General features: G+C 38.6%; 1 long non-coding RNA gene across 2 annotated transcripts in view; it reads right to left on the reverse strand.

Moving 5' to 3' along the window:
* LOC104875770 overlaps nucleotides 1-20794 on the reverse strand; it is a 120608-nt gene that overhangs the window by 92310 nt on the left and 7504 nt on the right. Inside the window, exon 4 of one of the 2 annotated variants that reach the window (XR_784169.1) lies at nucleotides 5256-5269. The exons of the other annotated variant lie outside the window; for it this stretch is intronic. This is a non-coding gene — a long non-coding RNA (uncharacterized LOC104875770). Of the gene's footprint in view, nucleotides 1-5255; nucleotides 5270-20794 lie in introns of those variants that run through there. 2 annotated transcript variants of the gene reach the window in all.

Here is a 20794-nt window from a genome sequence, read left to right on the forward strand (position 1 = left end):
AACCCAGCAGATTCAATGTGTGAAACCTGATGTGTAACCCCCAAGAGTGAAGTGTGATATCTAATCAAACAGATTCTATGAGTGACACCCTATAACACCCCATGACACCCTACAAACACCCTATGATGTATGTAACCCCCCCAGTATGTGTGAAGTGATAAACTCGAACCAGTGCCACACACCCCAAGCTAGAATAAGAGAGAGCGCAGAAGACCAACTCGTCCCACTCGGACACCCAAGACTGCCCGACACTCTGCCCGACGAGACATCAGACACCTACCCGGAGTGGACCCCCGGATCAACACGGAGGTAACCGGATCAAACACCGCAATCATCAGGAAAGGAGGAACAAAGTCGTGCTCCTCAGACTTGTGCAGGTATAGGGAGTGGCAACTGGCGGGTATGAATTAACAGGTTTGATGTGTGACATATATATATAAAATATATAAAAATCTAGTTGGCAACTACTGCTGTCTAGACCTCCAGTTAGTGCACACTCCTGCTCGCCATACAGTACTAAAAATTATGGCAACTTTTAATTTCAGTAATGATAGAGCAGCTAAATGGAGCCACCACTCTCACTGAAGAGGCTGACCAAAGTAGAAGAGAACATCTTAAAACTACCCAAGAGGGCTGGGGATTTAGCTCAGTGGCACCACTCCTGCCTCTCAAGCACAAGGTCCTGAGTTCATCCCCAGTACAAAAAAACAAAAACAAAAAAACCTACCAAGGATCAATTAAGACAGTGAGAACAACCAAGCACCAAGTCTAAAAGAGGGCAAGAGACTACATATGGGCTGTTTTTTGTAGGGCTATGTTTGCTGATACCCTAGGAAGCTGAGATGAGGGATATTTTTGATGGATGACCTGTGAGGGAGAAGAGGATTTGGCTCAGGGTTTCCACCGCCTGCCTCACAAGTGCAAGGGCTGGAAATTTTTCACACCAGAGAAACTATGCAGTATTTACACATGTGTCCTATTTATTCACTTAAGAGTATGGCCTCAATGTGCATCCACTTAGCCATAAATGTCTCTAATTTCTCATTCTTTATGGCTGAGTAGTACTCCACTTTATTTTAAAAAATAAATAAAACCACATCTTCTTTATCCAGTCTTCAATTAATGGGTCACTGGGGTGTTTCCAAGATTTAGTTATTACAAAATTAATACCGATTTTTTTCAAATCCTTTCAATCCACTATTGGTTGAACTTGCAGAATTGGAGCACATGGACTCACAGGACAGATTGTAAGCAAACTGAAAGGCATATCAGTATGTAGAGCGCATATGTCAATGTGAAGAATGTAGAAAGCAATGTCAAGGCGTTCCCAATGTAGAATACAATGTCAGTGTGTTCCCAAGAGTAGAGAGTGAAGAGAAGAGTGATATCTAACCCAGCAGATTCAATGTGTGAAACCCGATGTGTAACCCCCAAGAGTGAAGTGTGATATCTAATCAAACAGATTCTATGAGTGACACCCTATAACACCCCATGACACCCTACAAACACCCTATGATGTATGTAACCCCCCCAGTATGTGTGAAGTGATAAACTCGAACCAGTGCCACACACCCCAAGCTAGAATAAGAGAGAGCGCAGAAGACCAACTCGTCCCACTCGGACACCCAAGACTGCCCGACACTCTGCCCGACGAGACATCAGACACCTACCCGGAGTGGACCCCCGGATCAACACGGAGGTAACCGGATCAAACACCGCAATCATCAGGAAAGGAGGAACAAAGTCGTGCTCCTCAGACTTGTGCAGGTATAGGGAGTGGCAACTGGCGGGTATGAATTAACAGGTTTGATGTGTGACATATATATATAAAATATATAAAAATCTAGTTGGCAACTACTGCTGTCTAGACCTCCAGTTAGTGCACACTCCTGCTCGCCATACAGTACTAAAAATTATGGCAACTTTTAATTTCAGTAATGATAGAGCAGCTAAATGGAGCCACCACTCTCACTGAAGAGGCTGACCAAAGTAGAAGAGAACATCTTAAAACTACCCAAGAGGGCTGGGGATTTAGCTCAGTGGCACCACTCCTGCCTCTCAAGCACAAGGTCCTGAGTTCATCCCCAGTACAAAAAAACAAAAACAAAAAAACCTACCAAGGATCAATTAAGACAGTGAGAACAACCAAGCACCAAGTCTAAAAGAGGGCAAGAGACTACATATGGGCTGTTTTTTGTAGGGCTATGTTTGCTGATACCCTAGGAAGCTGAGATGAGGGATATTTTTGATGGATGACCTGTGAGGGAGAAGAGGATTTGGCTCAGGGTTTCCACCGCCTGCCTCACAAGTGCAAGGGCTGGAATTCAATCCCTGGTACGAAAAAAAAAAAAAGAAAGAAAGAAAATATAGCCCTCAAGTCATCTAGGTAGCTTAGATGCCTAGATTAAGATGGTTCCAGAAAGCTAGCACGTTCCGTCATGTGAAAGAAGAAAGCAGAAACATTCCCTAGAGGCCTAAGGCAACTAACTTTTCAAATACAGAAACCAGACTCGGAGATAACCATGTATGCAAGAAGAAAACTACTAAGCAAGAAAAGGAAGAAATAAGACGCAAAGGAGTAAAAGAAAAAGAACAACAAAATATTAGAACTGTCAGAATTGGAATGTAAAATATCTATGGTTTTAGAATGTTCAAAAGCCAAATTACATTTTTCAGTGGAGAACTAGAAGAGCAATTTTTCATGACAGATTAGAAAAAGGAAAAAAGTATCAAGCCCAGACCTGAAAATAAAATTTCCAAAGAATCACAAATTCTATGGATGAAGAAAGAAAGTGAACTGTAAGATAAACTTGGACAAAAACATATTCAGAATGTATTATAGAGGGGTATAAGGGTGGACAAAAGCACACAGAAAGAAGTTAAAGGAACTACTCTCCAAACACAGACCTTAATAATGCTGTACATTCTTCTTTGCATTCCTGTAGTTGGACAGATCCCTCGCCCATGTTAAATCTAACTAAAATCTCTGGCAGTCTTTAAAGGAATGGAGTAAAAGAGACACTGTGCCAATTCGGGGCCTATGCTTTAAAAAAAGCTGACGGCTTCCACATTTCTGGAAACCTTTTGGGGAATCTTGCTGGAGAGATCACATGGGGAAACACCAACAACAGGCCATATAGAAAAGAGGTGTCCCCGAGACTGTCGATGTCCAGTTACCACCACTGAGACCAGACATATAAGTGCAAGTGTCTTCCATGTTTAAGCTTCAGATACCTTCTGACTGGAACTTCACGACAGATACCCAGCAAGATCAGCTGAAGAAGCATCCAGATGAGTTGTAGTCTATCCACAGAAATAACGAAATGCTTCTTGTCTTAAGCTACTAAGTTTTGGAGTGGCTCATATGCAGTAATTACAACAGGAAGAGACATAAAGGATACACTGAGAATGTTTAACATGTATTTGATTGGAACCGCAAAGAATAAGAAAATGGGATACATATAATATGGAAAGAAAATGGTTACAAAGTTTTCAAAATTCATTAGACACACTTTCAACATTGGATAAATCCTAATAATTCCAAAAAGGGAAAATGAAAAGAAACTATCTTAAGTTCACAACAGTAAAATTTCAAAAAAGTTAAGATGCAGATGAAATTGTTAAAGAAGTAGAGAAAAGAGGCAAATTACACTCAGAAGAGCAATAATCATACTGACAGTGGACTTTCTAAAAACAAAATTACTCCAGTCAGAAGGCAGAGGTATCTTCAAAATGCTAAAAGAAACTACCTGGCAATCTAAAATTTTTATAACCAGTTAACAAATCTATAAAGAAAAATGAAGATGAGAAAGGCACTTCTCCAAAAATATAAACTGAAATTATCGCTAGCAGAACCACACTAAAGGAAATAGTAAACCATGCTTGTCAAGCAGAATCAAATGTTCTACAATGTAGGGCAGGGGATAGATATAGCTCAGTGGTGCCATCACCTGCCTCACAAGCAAGCAAGGTCCTGAGTTCGATCCCCAGTACAAATAATAATAATAATAATAATAATAATGTCTGCAATGTATTCAAAATTTAATTACCAAACCTAAGTAACCAATGGGTCAAAGGAGAAGTCAGAAATTTCAAAATATTTTACATTACTAAATTTACTGCATACTGAACTTGTGGGATGGAGCCAAAGCTACTTAGGTAACATATACGTATGTTATAAAATGAGAACAGCTCTAAGGTAAAAAGCTAAAAACGTAGCTCAGGAAATTAAGAGAAATATAAACCCAAAGAAAATATAAAAGAAGGAAGTATTAATCAGTAAAAAGGAAAGAGAAAACAAGCATAAAATAAGAGATAAACAACTAGCAGTGATGGTGAAACTTTAGAACCTTTTTCAATGATATACACAGTCCAGTGTGGCACAGATGCCGTCGATTTGCTCCACTGAACAAGGGCATAGGCCTAGTTAGACGTTTGAGAAATTGTAACACACCAAATCTTTGAGGCAAAGCAGTGAATCAAGTAAGTTTATATCTAAACACCAGGTTTCATCAGTAAATTAAAACTTTGACAAATTAGAAAAATTTTAAAGAAAGTATAACTTACCGAAACAGTCATAAGAAACATAGAACAGTTCTATAAGAAACTGAATCAGTAATTGAAAATGTTCAATGGTAAAGTATCCCTGGGTTCAATCCCCACCAAGTACAGAAAAGAAAAAACTAGAACTATGTAAGAATTGAAAATATTGGTGAATTTCTTTTGTGATCACTGACGCTGAAATCTTAAAGAAAATATTAGCACATCAAATTCTCATTATTTTGAAAACAATTACAGCTGGGGATGTAGTTCGGCAGCAAAGCACCTGCTTAGCAAGTGATAGGCCATGAGTTTGATTCCTGACACTAAAAAATAATAATTATTATAATAAACCCTGATCAAACTAAACTTAAACCAGGATTCCATGCATACTTTATTTTTTTGTTTGTTTTTTTGGTACCGGGGATCGAACTCAGGACTTTGTGCTTTCAAGGCAGGCGCAGTGTCACCAAGCTAAATCCCCAGCCCCATGGTTTAAATTTTTAAGCCAATCAATTTAACTTGCCATACTAATAAACTAAATGAGGAAAATCATATTCTCATCACAATAAGTAATATCTGTTGGTGATTTTTAAAATTAAAAATATATTTTCATATTCTGAAAAGGTTGCACAGAAAAAACCTATAATAAGCACCATATTTAATAACAAAATATTAAAAACACTCTTAGAAAAAGAATGACATAGGGTACCTACCTGTTACTGGAGATCTTGATCATGGCAGCAAGGTAAGAAAAAGACAGAAGGAAAAAAATACTTGCAAATGAGATTATATTCATAGAAAACTCACAAACATCGTTACAATTTTAAAGGGTTTACAGAAAGATGGTTGTAAAGAATATCAAAGCACAAAATTAAAACATTTTTTACATACATTATTGTTACGGTTGGTATTTAGATGTCCCCCCAAGGCTTCATTCCTTTCCAGAGGTAGTTGAATCTGTAGTGTGTGGTGTGATTGACTCAATTAAGGGCTAGGCCTAAAGGCACTGGGATTAAGAGTGTGAGTGCTACTCACCCTAAGTAGTCTGAATAAGGTAAAAGAGGCAGGAAGACACTGACTGGTAAGGCTCTCTTGTTACCCTTGCTCCCTTGAGCAACATGTTGTTTCTCCTCTTGGACGCCTGTTTGCCATCCCTGCCTTGGAGGCAGTCAATTTTGGTCTGAATCCTACAACTGTAAGCCAAATAAATCCCTTCCTCTCTAACTTTGGGTGTCAGGTATTTTGTCTCAGCAACAAGGTTTGGCTCAGTTCTGATATTTCTTAGTGACAGTGATATTGAGATCCCCCATTATAATTATGGTATAAAACATACTTAATAAAAAGCAGTGATGAGAAGCATGGCTTGTTTTTCTGTCCATTTTCTGCAAAAATTATTTCTATCCAAGTTCTAGGGCTTCCTCCTTTATTTTACAAATTTTTTCTATAGAAAATGAACTGCTACTATAGCAATATTTTCTCATCCTGATTTTATTCCGCACTCATTTATTCTAGGGGTTTTTGCACATAGCAACTGCACAAATCTGTTACAAGCTTCTCACAGCAATATCGTCCTTGGCACAATATCCACAGAGGAATACATCTTAAAACTATGGGAACATTTAGCTGAAAACCGTAATTTTAAACCATCTCTAAAGTGCTATTTGTGCTGTATGTATCCCAGATCTGTCAATTCTTGTGAGTGGTACATTTATCTTTATCTTCATTCAGACAGCCTGCTGAAAGTTATAGCAGAATAAGGTGGATCATATGTGGTCATTATTACTGTACTTTGACGCTAAAGACATTAATTCCCTGCATATATAGCTAAACTAATTATTTAGTATGTCCGCACATTTATTTTAGTAGTTCTGACAACAGTTTCAAATAAATGGTATAGACTTTCAGATTGTGAGACTGTTATAATCTCTTTTTTGTACCAGGGATCAAACATGGGACCTTGTGCTTACGAGGCAGGCAGCGGAACCACTGAGCTAAATCACCGGCCAGAGAATCTTATAATCTTTAGATAGGAACTTAGCTACTTGAATGCCTGGAATATTGGTGATGGGCTTTATCAAATATTTCTTCTAGAAATAACCTAGGTGGAAAATAAGACACTGGATGTAGCTCTTTGCATAAATAGCCTCCTGCTAATTTACTTGTAAATGATGGATTAATACCCCAAAAAACTGGTCATAGTTAGGTGGGTAATTCAGACACAGAAAGGGCCTGTAGAGGTAAAATCACACACAGTTCCTTCTCTTATACTTCTTCATTAATGAGGCTCACCAGAAATGATAATTAGTTACACATATACATGTGCATGAACACGAAACACATGGCTACAAATACACAAATGAACATGGAAGTGTTATTTTAAAACATACAACAATACAAAGCAAAGTAATGTATGGGTTTTTGTCATTTGTTTTTTAGTGCTGGGAAAGGAACACAGGGTTGGTTGTGCATGCTAGGAAAACACTACCACTAAGCTACGTTCTCAGCCCTCAATGTGAACAGTAAATTAACTAAAAAGGAAATTAAGACTAAATCCCTTAAGGCCTTCCAGAGTTATTTCTTTATTCTTGTTTTTTTTTTTACTTAAGATTTTATTTTATTTTATTATTTTTGCCAGCATCAGATTCATTTATCTGCTAGACCAACAGGCCAAAAAGCATAATAAACATGTATGACAATTATACTACATCAAAGCACACTTTTACATACATAACTTTTTCTCTTTTTTTCCTATTTTCTATCTTTTATTTTGCACTTTATATACTGAGTTACTCAGTATAAGACAAACCAAATGATAAGCTTGCATGTCCGATTTACTTCACTTAATATTATGGTCTCGAAGTACATCCACTTTCTCACAATATTTTGGCCTTAATATTTACTTTTACACTATAGGGAGGGGGGGTCTTTGAAAATCAGTAGAATCGGGGATTCTGTCCAAGTTCTACCAAGCAACAGTTGACCCAGTCTAATGATTCATGATTTCTTCGGTACATGATGGGCTTTCTCAACGTGAGTGGCACTGGCTATGAGTTACTAAGACTCACTTTCCTCAATGACAAAGCTGTATAATCCTACACGAAGGTCTCTAGCCACCACTAGGAGGCACCCCAGAGTAGGAAGAGCCTAAGGTTGCAGAGTTGCCAGCGAACCTACATGGAGGGAGTCACATGGAGTCACATGCAGCCACAAGATATATAAAATTACATACAGGGGCTGAAGTGTCATAGAGAGTCATAGAGAGTGTGCTGAATAAATACAAGGCCATGAGTTCATTCTTCATTACCAAAAAGAAAAAACACAAGCAATTCATTGATGAAATACTTCATTTGTGAAGTAAGGTCAATATTATCTTCAGAACATGGAAAAGGTTGACTAAATGACTTAAAAATAGGCCCACAGCTGGCATGATGGCACAAACCTGTAATCCCAGGTACTCAGGAGGCTGAGGCAAGAGGATCTCAAATTCAAGGCCGGCCTAGGCAACCTAACCAGACCTTGTCCCCACAAGGAGCAGAACTTTGGAGTGCACACCTGTAATACCAGCACTCTGGGAGACTGAAGCAGAGAGATTACAAATTACAGCCCAGCCTGGGCAACTCAGTGACTTAGTGAGACTGTGTCTCAAAATTACAAATTTAAAAAATAAAACACTTAAAAAAGGATATAGCTCAATGAGTTGGTCATAAATTCAGTCCCTAGTAAATGCAAATGTTGTATGCACACACATGTATACACAAATGTACAGACACACACACACTGGAGATGTTGCTCAATGTTCCTGGTTTCAATCCGCAGTACCACAATACAAAAAAAAATCCACAATGTGACAAAGATCATTTAACCTATGGGCAACGTCCTAAAGTATGTAATTTGCCAAAGGAAAAATAAAAGTTTATTAAATATTACTTGACTTTTTTTCTTTTTAATGAAAAAACTAAAAATTTATCAGTTATCTTTCTCAATTACACACACACACACACACACACCAACACACACACAGATAAAGCTAGGTACTCTTTATTGTTAATACTAAGAGTGCTTTACCAATGCATCAGGAAAGCAGCCATGAACTATCTAAACTTTTTTTTACGAAAATAGGCACAGATTTGGTCCTACAAACCACACAAACACCTTATGTTGGTTGGGCAAGTGAAAAGTGTGTTAAGGATTTTCAAACAACCATTCCATATCCACACTGTCCTTCCACCAATACATACATACACAGAAAACAAAATTCAAGAACAAGATTACTATCAAAGACCAGGGACAAGAGACAAAAAAAGTTTCTTCAGCTCAAGACTTCTCATTTTGTTGTAAAGACTAAATGTTACCTGTTAGGTTACTTTTAACAAATACTGCTTGAGTTTGATCTTGTAAAACGTAAAATGGATGTACTCAAATAACACAAACACAATGTCATGGACTAACAACAGTCTGTAATCTAGACTGAGACTGGGATTAATACAGAACCCTAGGAATGGGATTAGTGTCCTTGTAAAAGGACTTGAGGGAGCCTGTCTGGCCCTTTCTGCCTTCTGCCAGGGGACGGTACAACGATAAAATATCTAGAGCAGAGAACAAGCCCTGATGACACACCTGATCTGCTGGATCCTTGATCTTGGAATTCACAGTTCTTCTCCAGAACAGTGATCAACATATTTCTATTATTTATAAATAACTAGTCTAAGTATTTTCTTACATCAGCCCTTTGGATGTAAAGCCAGGAATTTCAAATTAGCTCCTCAGTAATCACTATGCATTTTTAAAAAGGACTTGAGCTGGGAGAATAGGAAGCTGAATAGTCTAGGGCCTATCCCCAGAGCCACAAAAAGACTAAATAAATAAATAAAAGGATTTAACGACTGCAATCTATGGACTTGTCCATCTTTTCTTTACTGGCTAGAATATCCACAGCATTGTGAACATTTTGGTTAAAAATCCAAAGATGAGCTCCATGCACACAGTGTAGCACCAAACAAGCACATTTGGTACCATGGCAAAATTACATCTTTAGAGGTAACTAGCATTTGCCAGCATCCTATTTATGACATGCCAAGCAATGCATATCACGCTTTGTCATGAGCCCCTTTTAGACAGAGACCCAGACCAAAGTCAGAATCTGAATTCAAAAACCAATCAGACTGAGCCAGGCACAGTCACGCTCATCTGTCATCTCAGCTAATCAGAGGGCTGAGGTTAGAAGATCTGAAGTTCAAGCCATGCTGGGCAATTTAGAAAGACTGCCTCAAAACAATAAAAAGGACTGTTGAGTATAACTCAGTATTCCCTGGATTCCATCCTCAGTGCCCCCCCACACAAATACAAGTAATATATTCATTCATCTTCAATTTCCAAAATCAAAAGCAAGACTTTTAAAAATAAAAATAAAACCTCAGTTAAACCATGAGCATTTGCAAATGTGAAAATACCACATCTCAGAATTTAGCTCTTTATTGCACAATAAAACCTCAGGGTCATCAGTTACTAGTGGCATGACCTTGTGTAAGTTAACCACCATGCATGTTTCCTCATCCATAAAAAGATTTAATATCTATTTCTTGGGCTATTTAGCACACTAAATAAGGTAATATACATATATAAAGCACCTGACTCGTAAGCATTTCATAAAAGTACTTTTCTTTCATTACAGCTAATATCACAGAAAACGAATGCAATTACATCTCTTATAGAAAGGACTACATCAATGAGGCATTAATGAGAGATAATATTCAAGGCAATTTAAGACCCTCAGCAGTCTGCAGATTCACCGAGGAGCTCTTATAGCACAGACCACTTTTAAGGAACTTTGTGATTATTCGGGGCCCACCCAAATAATTCATAGTGATCTCCCTATTTTAAAATCAGCTGTGTAGAGACCTTAATTTCATCTCTAAACCTCAATTACCCTTGCAATGTTCCAGGGTTTAGGCCATAGATATCTTTGGAGGGTCATTATTATACAGGTACCATACTCTGGTATTTCATGTAAAACAATACTTAATAAACTGGCTAATGATCCAGATTCCCTCTCTTTTGATCTTATACTTGGATCCTGCCCATGGCTGATCAACTGACATTCAATCTTAAGGTTCTTCAGTGGGCATGGTGGCTGGCATAGGCCTGTAGTCTCCATACTGAGGGAAACAGAGACAAGAGGATTTTAAGTTCAGCCCACCCTGGGCAACTCAGGAACTCCTTAACAAGATTCTGTCTCAAAAATAATAATAATAAAAGGCAGAGAATGTAACAAAGTAGGAAGGACCTGGGTTCAATCTCCAGTAGAGCAACAGAAAGAAAAAAAAAGAAAGAAAATTCTTGCCTACAGGAAGTATACTGTACATATTATGTAGATGAATATTTTCCCTCATTTATTCAACACAATAGACAAGATAATGTTGAATCAGAGCTACTAGAGGAACCTGTAAAGTTCTGGGGAGCTGCAGCCAAGGTTGCTGGTGAAGGCTTCCATGAAGAGGGTGGTTGGCCCCAATGTTTATGGAAAGGAAAACAAGTGGTAGAATGAAAACATAGTTCTCCACATGGTTCCAAATCGTGAGCAAGCAACCCACCACACTGGTCAACACTGAAGAGAGCAGAGTGGGGAGGTAACTGCTCATTGCTGTTGAATTCTACTGGAGAAAAATGTCATTTAAAAACTACAAGGGTTCCAAGAAGGGAGCCAATCTTGAGACGGGGTTATAGAGGCTAAAGAAAAAAAAAGGTGGCCAGAAACTGGGCAGCAAGTAATAGTCCAATGTCACTGAGGACCGGTCACCAAAGTTCACAATTTGGTCACTGATGGATAAAATCTTTTTGAATTGTGTTTCTTAAAAAGGCCAGAATAAAAAATGGCAATACATAGTGCAGAAGGGAACAGGGGACAAGAGAGGCAAACAACAAGAAGGAGGGGACAAGAAAGAATCAAGAGGGAGGTGGAGAAAAAGAAGGTGCTGAATGAAAAAGGAAGAATGTTGGAAGGAGGGAACTTCTCTGAGCTCCCACTAAGCACCAGTCTGTGCTTGTACAGTATCATGGAATGAATTGAATGGAAGTATAAAAAGCTGCAAGGGAGTCAGCTTTGTGTGGCTGTCAGAAGACCCTCTTCTCTAAAGGGGGAGAAGTATCACCACTGGAGTGGGGATGGAGCTGTGAAGGATGTTGAGGAGGTTAGGGAGAAAGGAAGTAGAGTCCCCATGTTTAAAAGCCGAAGAAGTCTCCTTCATTTCACTTGGACTTTGATTAAAACTAAAGAAGTAATTGCAAATTGGGGTTTAAACCAAAAGAGAATAACTGGCTTTAGTTGTGGTCTTACCCTTGAAATACAACTGTTACCTTAGGCTAGGTCAGTTAAATTTCCTAAGCTACATCTTTAAAAGAAGGAGATTTGGTAAGATGAACAGTCCCTTCTGGCTGTACATTTCAATGGCTTCAAGGAGACAGCTAATACTTTGAATAGATTGTCAGCTTTCCTACTAAAAAACAACAAAACAAAAAAAAAACCCACAAAAACAAATTGAACTGGGAGAACCAAAGTCAAGGTGTACATAATTTCAATACTCTTGAGCCATTTTCACGTCTTGCTTTTGATAGTGACAGCCACAACAGACAGATGGCTACTGACAGGGACTGCGTCATTAGTTCTAATAATGGATGTTTTTACAGCTCTTTATTGCTTAGAAAGAGTCTTCACACATGAAGCAGTTTAATTTGATTCCTACAACAGCATATGAGTCAGACAATGGTACTGTACTGTTCTGGGGAAACTTAAGACTTACAGAGATTGGGGCCCAACACCCTAAAGCACATAATTGACAAGCCTGGGACTTGAATCCCCCTTAACTGAGGATTTAAAATTACTCTTTTTTTTATTTCTTTTCATGCTTCTTAGACACAGGCACACAGCACCTTGTTTTTCCATCAGGTGTCACAAACAAAAAATTTAAATGAATCCAAAGAACTTTACATACTTTTATTCTTATAATTGATATTGGCAATGCAATTTTATTGAAATCTAAATACAATCTTTAATTTCCAAATGATAAATGATAAAATGGAATCCAAAAGGCAGAGAGGGAAAGAATGAGGATTCAAATACAGTCAAGAACAGTATTAAGGGTGTTTCAGTCAATGTGAGCTGAAACGTCACATGTTTATGTTGATGCCAGTGTGCACAAAACAATATTGTGCACCATTAAGTACAGTACATAATACTTGGCTGTATCATCACCTAGGCCTTTTTCAATACACTATGATGTTTGCACCACAGCATCGCCAGCCTAATGACATTTTTCACAGAACCTAACCTACTTTGCTAAGTGACATATAATTTTGTCAATGATCTCATGCTCAGGATAAGGAAACAGAGGCCCCTCCCAGGACTAATGGCTTATGGGAAGCAGAGTCTTTGTTAGAACTCAGGCTCTCCTCCAGCCCTGAGGCTCTTAACGTGGCCAAGTCTTATACAGCTTCAAACGAAATTTAACAGAATTGCTCCTTAACGGTGAAATGGTTCAATTTTAAGTGACAGGGGTTTACCGTCTTGTTTTTACATGTGAAAACCATATGGATACTGACTGCTAGTGGTACTAGAATTCTCTGGAGCAAATCTCCTCCCGAATAGGAGGGCTTGTAATAACACTCATGCTTCCTTTCACTACAAAATCAAAGTAAATGTGACCAATAAGGAATCCATCTGAGGGAGCTATAAACCAACTGAAACTGCCTCCTTTACCATCTTCTACCTACAAACTGTTTTCTAAACAAATTAAAATCAAATAACTAAAAAAGCTCAATGAAAATATTTTGAAGAAAGCCATATTGTCTAAGTACTGTATTCCCATTTTCCTCCTTGGAAATACTGTAAATGAGTCAGCAGGTGCTTACCACCAAAATTATTTTTTACCACAAAACTGAAAAATGTTTAATATTTCAACAGAAGACTTCAAGCGAATAGATAAGAACATGCAGAAGATGCATATTAGGAAATCTCCCATCTGACCTGGTTTATGCAGAAAATAGTATGAGGCTGTCATTAGATTAAAAGGGACAAAGACAAGAATGGCACAGGAAGGGAGCCCTCAGTAAAATGATTTGCTTTTCTTAGGGCACCTGGGAGATCTGGCCTCATACTGCTGAGTCTTGTCAAGAGAAAGGACTTTCGGTGAGGAACAGAGATTCAGCAAAGCTTTATGGTAATCACTCAAAGGCTAACGTGACAGATGGGAAATACTCCCATTTGTTCTGGGGCTGCAAAGTGAATCATATATTAGCCTGAGGGTTTCTAGAAAGAAGAGTAAGGTCTCCTATGGTTCTTCAGGGCTTTACTGGACCAAGAGTTCTCCAGTACACAATACTTGCACAGCTGGTTCCAAGAATTTCAAAATAAGGGGGCAAGAGGCTAAGCACAAATCTCCACAGGGCAGCACTGAATCTCCTACAGTGTTTCAGGGATTAAGAAGACAAAGACTTTCAGTCAAAAGCAGAATAACCACGCCTGAAGAACCCAGACAATCAAAGCTAAATCGAGTCTTCCTAAAACTGTAAGCTGGCTTTGACTTTGCTCAGTTCTCAATGGAGTAATGATCAGCCCCTCATTATATCTACCTAAGAGAAGAAAGGAAGGAAATCTTCTCTGGAGGAAGAAACAATCTAGAACAAGTAAGGTTTTTTCGGATATAATGACAAGTATAAAATATACTATAAGAGCCTGGCATAGTGGCACACACGTTTAGTCCCAGCACTTCAGAGGCTGAGGCAAAAGGATCACTGTGAATTCAAGGCCAGCCTGGGCTACTTAGTGAGTTCAAGCCCAGCCTGCTTTACAAAGTAAGACCCTGTCTCAGGAAAAAAAAAATTGTGTGTGTATGTGTGTGTGTGTGTGTGTGTGTGTGCACACTATTAGAAAACTATAAGAAAATGTAGTCAATATTTAAAAGAAAAACAATTTAGGAGAAGACCCACAGGATTTAAATACTGGATTTAGTAGGCAAGATCTTTAAAATAACCATGATCAATTGGTTAAAGAATGTAACAAGAAAAAAGGGGAAATACATAAAATAATAGTAATTTCAGCAGAAAACTAGGATCTACATTAAAAACAACCAGACACCTTAGAAAAATAAAATATCTGAACTTAAGGAAAATACAAGGGTTAGGGTTGCAGCTGAGTGGCAAAGTGCTTGCCTAGCATGTGTGAGGCTGCAGGTTCCATCCCCAGCACCATAGGAAAAAAAATAGTACCTGAAATTAACTCACTGAATGGGTTTAGTAACAGACTGGACATAGCAAAAGACAAAATTTAAGCCAGAGTTGGTAGTGCACACCTGAGATTCCAAGTACTCTGCAAGGCTGAGGCAGGAAGATCACAAGTTCAAGCTCAGCCTGGGCAACTCAGTGACACCCTGTCTCACAAATGGGGGAAGAGTCCCAAGTTCAATTTCCAGTACCAAAAAAAAAAAGATGGAAGGAAGGGGGCTAAGGCTGTATCTTAGTGCCAAGGCCAGGGTTCCCCCCCCCGACACACTACAGTAGTAAACATGAACACAGAGGTTAAAGGAAAATATTTACATATATTAAAACCCAAACAGAAAAAGGAGGTTAAAAAGCTAATCATAAAAATCATCAAGGGGCAGAGGATTTAGCTCAGTGCTATCAGCACCTACCTGGCAAGCACAAGGTCCTGAGTTTGATCCCCTGTACCAGGAGAAAAAAAATGAAGGAGTTCCTTCTCCCCTGGAGAGCCAGAAGGAACTAACGAAGGAGAAGCAATATTTCCAAGAGACAAGAACTGATGACAGAAAAATGAATTCTATTTACACTTTCAGTTTCTCACACCAGAGAAGCTATTCAGTATTTATACATGTGTCCTATTTATTATAAGATGGATATGATCAAAATATACTGTATGCATGTATAAAATAACACATTGAAAACCTTTATTTTATAAAATTAGTAGGTACTAATAAAATATTTTAGAAAACTACAAAAGACAATAGCTGAGAATTTTCCAATTCTGATGAAAGACATCAACCTTCAAATTCAAGGAGCTCAGTAGCCAAAAGTGGGATGAACATACAATGAAAGCCACACCCAGAGTTGTGAATGTTAAATGCTTAATGCAAAAACATGACAAGCAGAAGCAAGTAAGTCATATAGTAAGCCCCTATTGGGCTCAAAATGTGAAGAGGACAGTGGGAGGGGTGGGGAACCCACACCGTAACTCAACAAGTTACATTATTGTATTTGGTAATAGAGTTGTAGTTACTCTGCTCTTGACCAAGCCCAGGAAATCCTCGTAATAAGAAATTTGAATATTCTGTAATAGACAATTTGCCCCCTAGTTACCACAAGGTCACTGATATTATTTTATTAGCATAATAGTTCATCTCCACATTTTATACAATCAAATATTTAGCCCAATAACAGTTTATGGTAGCATTTACTGAAAAGGGGATGGAACCAAAACCATAGTATTAAAAGACTGGCATAGTCAGAATATAATGGGATTTCAGACATCAGTATCCAAATCTTCATGTTAGAGATGGTGATACTAAAGGCAGAGCAATAAAAATGATGTACCCAACCATCAGAGCTACTTAAAAACTGAAAGGGGGCCAGAATAAGTCTGTTGGCTCCGGGTCCCACCTTTTTAGCCAAACACCAAGCCAGTTCAAAGTCATATCCAATCCAAGGTTAAAGCTTTAGGTGAAACATCTCTATTCTTATGAATTTTTTACTGATAGTAATGCAAACAGTATACTGGGTATCTTCTTCACTTTTGAGTATGCAGTTATGTAAATCTTTTACGGAGAAGAGCCCCTATACACATACACACACACGCACACACACACACGGACTGCACCTTATATTCAAAAGCAGAGAAAAAACACGCATCAAAAAGTTAGGGAAAGAGGCAGGAGAAGTGACGTACACTTGCAACCACAGTATTCGGGAGGCAAGACCAGCATGGGCTACATAGTGATATCCTGCCTAAACAAAGATAGATAGATAGATAGATAGATAGATAGACAGACAGACAGATAGACAGACAGACAGTCATATGGGGTAGGGAAAGTTGTGGACAAAGGACTATCATTTAAGCCCCAACAATCATTTTTCTTTGAGCCGCGGGATCTCTCTCCATAATCTAAGTACTAATATCTATTAATATTAACACACACACACACAATATAGAGACTAGAAAAGGTCATTCCCACACTGATCCTCTGCATGGGTTCTCTGTCACCAGGGCACGAGGTGTTCCCTCAGCACATTTGGCTTGACTGCAGAGCTGTTCCAAGGGGAAATATCATGTGTTCTTTCAGTGCTGCATAAATCTGAGGTACCTGAATATACTGAAACTACCACATACCTTCATCTTGAGAAGAAGTCATTAGGATTCCACTGTCTCTTCCTGTACTATTTTTTTTCCTTGTCATATACCTGCTAGGTTTTGGTTTCATTTTCATTGTCAGAACAATGATATGCCCAAGATCCTCTTGCACGCATAGCTGAGCTACTGAATAAGCAAAGCAGTTTTTGCAGCCATGGATGCGGACCTCTCTGCCCACACTTACATCCCAAAATTGAACCTACTGATCATGCCATGACAATAAAAACTTGCTAAAATCATTAACCAGAAACAAAAACAGATTATTTACAAAACATGTGACTCCTATTTCCCAATGTGGGGATTAATATCTAGAAGAGTGACTGATCACCATCTAGTCCACCTTATGTGTATATGTCTTCAAGTCTGTAAAGCCAACAGTATGCCCATTAACACTATTCAGTGTGTCATCTCAGATTCCTTCTAAAACTGCTACCTTGAATTCAGTAGTCCTTTCTCTATCATAACCTTCCCTCAGTATAATTAATCCTCAGTATAAGTATAATTAAGTATAAGAAATCCCCAGTAAAATCCTGTCATGATCCTACCTTGGTGTTTCAACAAACACCACCTCTATATTTATTCATGATTTTCGTATAGCTTTTGCTAGTATGTCAACCTTATAGAGTAGGATGTGTGGGCCTATAAGTAAATAGATGTGTGCATACTATATACATATATATATATACATATATATATATACACATATACATATATGCGCAAAGGATGTCAATGCATACATATTACTAGGTATTTACACATCAATAAATATAGCCTACAAAGAATTCCTATAATACATGTTAAGAATAACTCTTTGGCGATGGGGGGGATTGAGACAGGGTCTCACTATGTAGTTCATGTTGGCCTTGAACTCACTATGTGGCTCAGTCTGACCTCCAACTCACAGCGATGCTCCTGCCTCTGCTGAGATTACAGACATGTGTCACCATGCCCAGTGAAAACAGCTCTTTTAAGAAAAACAAAGCATGAGTGCCCATAAATGCTATTTCAATAGTATTCAGTCTGTTATAATACTTCATTTGATAAATTATTAATGGATAAAAATATTGATTGCTAACACAAATTGTTGTGGACTAAAAATATTGAGCTATGGCCATCTGAGTAAATGCTGTCATTTTAAGAGAAAAATGAAGGTTATACAGAGATCCAATTAAAAACTGGTCTACAAAGGTATATAGTGAGATAAAAGCAAAATTTTTTATTCTCTGAAAAATAAAAAGAAAAAATTTTAAGATTTTTTAACAAATTAAAATTCTACTTTCATCCACAAATAGCACAACTTAATATGCTGGCAGAAGGTACATCAGGGTGTCAATTTTTTCCTAACTCTAGCAGTGCCGGGATCCAATCTAAGAGTGGTACGAGACAGTGAGAAGTTCCTTGTGGTCATATGGAATCTTAGGGCCTTTGAGAGCTTCCTGTTCCTTTATACCTTTTGGTTACTTCATAGTTCATCTACAACTCTAGGGTGAGTAGAAATGAGCATGAATTAAGCAATCATTTTTCTCCAGGGCTAGGGATAGAATCCAGGCCCTTGCACTTACTAGACAATCACTCTGACCAAAGAACCACGCCCCTCATCCCTGTATCTGATGTCTTTTTACTATTTCTAACAAATCTACTGAAACACACAAATGTATACTAAAGCCAAATCCTAGCTCAAACTATCCAGGAACGTATACTATCTCTGGAAACTTGGAGTCACTTCACATATATTTTAGCATATTTTTATTAAGTTCCCATATATATGTTACGTATACCTCAACTTCTTCCTAAAGTTCTCTAATTTTCAAAAAGGATTCTTAGCTGGAAGAGGTGGCAACCATCCTTAATTCCAGCACTCTAGTAGGCTAAGTTAGGAGGACTTCAAGTTCAAACTCAATCTGGGCAATTTAGTGAGACCCTGTACGTCAAGATAAAAAAATTTCAAAAAGGCTAGGGACCTGCCTCAGCGCAAATGCCCAGAGCTTATCCCCAGTATCATAAAATAAAAAGGATCCTTGAATGAGAAGCAAATCAATATCATTCAAATTCAAGTTTCCACTTTGAACACTTTACAACCACTAGGAAAGCATATAAACATTGAAAATTGGGTAAACCTACTATTTCTCAGTAGGTGGATATCTTTAGTTTTCACATACGGTGAGGGAAAAGGCAGATGAACAGTCCCAATCAATCAGATCTTTTTATATACACCTGGAAAATGCCCTTTAAATGAATTTGTAAGACAAATCAGTGGCAAACACTTGAGGGTGCCACACAATGAGAACGCCCCATTATGCCCAGAACTATCCACTGAAGCTTCCAGACTGAAAAAAGAGGCAAGAGAGATGCTTCTCCTCTCCCCAGTAGTGCTGAGCTCCTTCTTCATCCCACATAATGGTACATCAAGGCCAAACAAAAGGAGACTGGGGGGTTTGAAATAAAAGAAGGGCTGAGGATCTGAGAGGAGGCCCAACAGAGGATGCCAGGGACTGTGAAGCAAACTTGGGCTTATCTTGGTATAATCAGTTCCATAAGTCAGGCGAGAACTACCCATCATGTTGATGACCTAGTAGAATCAACCTTCTGGGCCTAACTGGTCTAATCTCTTCCTTCTCCTGGGCAGCTTGCAAAATGGCAGCCATTATTCTTCTCTTCCGTCCTCCTGTTCCTGCAACACAACTGCAAATCCTCTCATTAAGGGATAGAATCTATTACTTCATCTCCGGAATCAGGACTGGCTTTGTGACTTGCTTTGATTAATAGAATTCATCCATAGGAAGTATATACCAGTTTTAAACCTAGGCCTCATGTACCGAGGCCTTCTAGACCTCTGCACTCTCTTTGAACCCTGCCAGCCAAACTGTTAACAAGCCTGGCTTACTCACATTCCAGACTAGAGATCACATGGAGCAGAGAGGAGCTGAGGCCATCCTGGAAAAGCCAGCTCGCAACTCACCCACATGAATGAACTTGATCCCAGTTAAGAGACCTGCCCAGATATAAAGAACCACCCAGCGGGGTGCCCAAACTGCCAACCCACAAAATCAAGAGCTAAATAAATGTTGGCTTAAAATAACTAACTAAACCTAGTAGTGTGGTGGATTGTTAAACAACAAAACCTAACTGATATAGTAAGGGATAGATTCTTCATGAATTCATTTAATGAATATTTGTTGAATAACTTCTGTATTTCAATTACTGCCTCAGTAGTTACTGAGGATACAGAGATGCCTGCAATTATAGTTACATCCTCTAAGCACACTAAAAAATCACTAACAAGATCTACTTAGAGGATAGACAGACTCAAAAAAGTCACATTTGAGCTATTTTTTAAAGACGAAACAGTAACATACCAGATAGGCCTGGACATCAGAGGTGGAAGAAACAGCATGTACAGAAGCATAGATGTGGGGAAGAACTCAAGGAATGTTCTAGGAAGGGAAAATAGCTCAGGACAGATGGAGTGTAGGGAGGAGATGGCAGATGATGGAGCAGGAAAAACAGATGGAGGCAAATAACGAAGGGTCTCATATTGTAAATCGTGCTATGGGATCTGATGCCTTGTGTAGGCAGGGGAGAGCTACAAATTGTCTTTAAGGAGGAAATGGCATGATTAAAGCTGATGACAAATGGAAGATGGATTAGAGGCTGGAGTACAAATCAGGGAGACTAGTTAGGAGGCTATTACTACATCCTAAGGTTGGATTAAAGAACTTGAACCACAAGACAGTGAATAAGGGAGAAGACATCTTTGAAAGTGGTTTCAGAGATAGGAGAAAGGCTCAGCAGCCTTGACAACTAAATATGGACTGTGAGGGTGATGAAAGTTGTGTGGGA

The sequence above is a fragment of the Fukomys damarensis genome, unplaced genomic scaffold, assembly GCF_012274545.1.
Source record: "Fukomys damarensis isolate Sample0158 unplaced genomic scaffold, DMR_v1.0_HiC HiC_scaffold_39, whole genome shotgun sequence".
Lineage (NCBI taxonomy): Eukaryota > Metazoa > Chordata > Mammalia > Rodentia > Bathyergidae > Fukomys > Fukomys damarensis.